The following is a 2,387-nucleotide window of genomic DNA, read 5'->3' on the forward strand; positions in this document are numbered from 1 at the left end:
GCCTACTAAATAAAGCATGGAAAAGTCATTTGAAAATACTATATATTTTATTCTGATTTCTAGGATTAACTTATCTCATAGATCATTATAATGTTTTACATGATAGTTGAACAATAAGTAAAAATATAATTCTTCAAAATACTTTAAAATCTTTGTTAAAACTGGATATACACAAGAAGAAAAAAAAGAATCTAGATGTAGATCTTACATCCCTCATAAAATTAACTTAAATTACAGAACAAAATATAAAATGCAAAACTATAAAACTTCTCAAAGATAATATAGGAGAAAATCTAGATGATATTGGGTTTGGTGATGACTTTTTAGCTACAACACCAAAGTCATGATTCATGCAAGAAATGTTGATAAGCTGGACTTCATTAACAAAACACAATGTCAAGAGAATTAGAAGCCACACACTTGGAAAATATATTTACAAAAGACCCATTTGTCTTTTAAAAAATCAACCGTCATTTAAAATATATAAAGAAGACTTCTACCCTGGATTCCTTGGTAGTCTGTCAGTGGGAGGTCCTTGTTCCCATTCCCTCGCATTTTTCAGCCCCGCGGAGCCCTACATGTCTCAGTTATGCGTGAGTGCATCTCCATCCATGTTGGCCAGGCTGGTGTCCAGATTGGCAATGCCTGTTGGGAGCTCTACTGCCTGGAACACGGCATCCAGCCCGATGGCCAGATGCCAAGTGACAAGACCATTGGAGGGGGAGATGACTCCTTCAACACCTTCTTCAGCGAGACAGGCGCTGGCAAACATGTGCCCAGGGCAGTGTTTGTAGACCTGGAACCCACAGTCACTGATGAAGTTCTCAATGGTACCTATTGCCAGCTCTTCCACCCTGAGGAGCTCTGATCACAGGCAAGGAAGATGCTGCCAATAATTATGCCCGTGGACACTACACTATTGGCAAGAAGATCACTGCCCTCAGCTGGACCAAATTCGGAAACTGGCTGACCAGTGCACAGGCCTTCAGGGCTTCTTGGTTTTCCACAACTTTGGTGGGGGATCTGTTTCTGGGTTCACCTCCCTGCTGATGGAACATCTCTCCGTCAATTATGGCAAGAAGTCCAAACTGGATTTCTCCATTTACCCAGCCCCCCAGGTCTCCACAGCTGCAGTTGAGCCCTATAACTCTACCCTCACCACCCACACCACCCTGGAGCACTCTGATTGTGCCTTCATGGTTGACAATGAGGCCATCTATGACATCTGTCGTAGAAACCTTGATATTGAGCGCCCAACCTACACTAACCTTACCCGCCTTATTAGCCAGTTCATGTCCTCCATCAATATATCCCTCAGGTTTGATGGAGCCCTGAATGTTGATCTGACTGAATTCCAGACCAACCTGGTGCCCTATCCCCGCATCCACTTCCCTCTGGCTACATATGCCCCTGTCATCACTGCTGAGAAAGCCTATCATGAGCAGCTTACTGTAGCAGAAATCAGCAATGCATGCTTTGAGCCAGTCAACCAGATGGTGAAATGTGACCCTCGCCATGGTAAATACATGGCTTGCTGCCTGTTGTACCGTGGTGACCTGGTCCCCAAAAATGTCAATGCTGCCATTGCCACCATCAAGACCAAGCACAGCATCCAGTTTGTGGACTGGTGCTCCACTGGCTTCAAAATTGGCATTAACTACCAGCCTCCCACTGTGGTCCCTGGTGGAGACCTGGCCAAAGTGCAGCGAGCTGTGTGCATGCTGAGCAACACCACAGCTATTGCTGAGGCCTGGGCTCGCCTGGACCACAAGTTTGACCTGATCTATGCCAAGCATGCCTTTGTCCACTGCTACGTGGGTGAGGGCATGGAGGAAGGAGAGCTTTCTGAGGCCTGTGAGGCATGGCTGCACTTGAGAAGGATTATGAGGAGGTTGGAGCAGATAGTATTGAGGGGGAGGATGAGGGTGAGGAGTACTAACCTGTCAGCTGCGATGTTGCACTCCAGTGTCTTGGGATTGTCTTATTTCTGTTGTTCTGTGAAGTCTATTGTATCCTAAACTTTGCAATAAAGTTGTTTTCATTTTGAATGTGTATATGTATATAAAACTTTTAAAATTCAACTATAGGAAAACAAACCATCTGATTATAAAATGGGCCTAATATATTAATGGACACCTCACCAAAGAAGATACATAGATGACAAATAAGCTCTACATCATGTGTCATCTGAGAAATGCAAATTAAAACGAGATACCACTACACACCCATGAGAATAGCCAAAGTCCAAATTTGATCTTAGACAAGAAGCCAAGAGGCAGCGGCAAAAATCCCGAACACTGACAACACCAAATGCTGGAGACAATGTGGAACATCAGAAGTCTCACTCATTGCTGGTGGGAATACAAAATGGTACTTTAGAAGACTGG

General features: G+C 44.1%; 1 pseudogene; it reads left to right on the forward strand.

The window, feature by feature from the left end:
• The first annotated feature begins 558 nt into the window (after positions 1 to 558).
• Positions 559 to 1,939, forward strand: LOC139005304 (tubulin alpha-1C chain pseudogene; annotated as a pseudogene).
• Positions 1,940 to 2,387: the final 448 nt, after the last annotated feature.

Source organism: Myotis yumanensis, unplaced genomic scaffold, assembly GCF_028538775.1.
Source record: "Myotis yumanensis isolate MYYU_CA2020_CCGP unplaced genomic scaffold, mMyoYum1.0.hap1 SCAF_3, whole genome shotgun sequence".
In the NCBI taxonomy this organism is placed as follows: Eukaryota; Metazoa; Chordata; class Mammalia; order Chiroptera; family Vespertilionidae; genus Myotis; species Myotis yumanensis.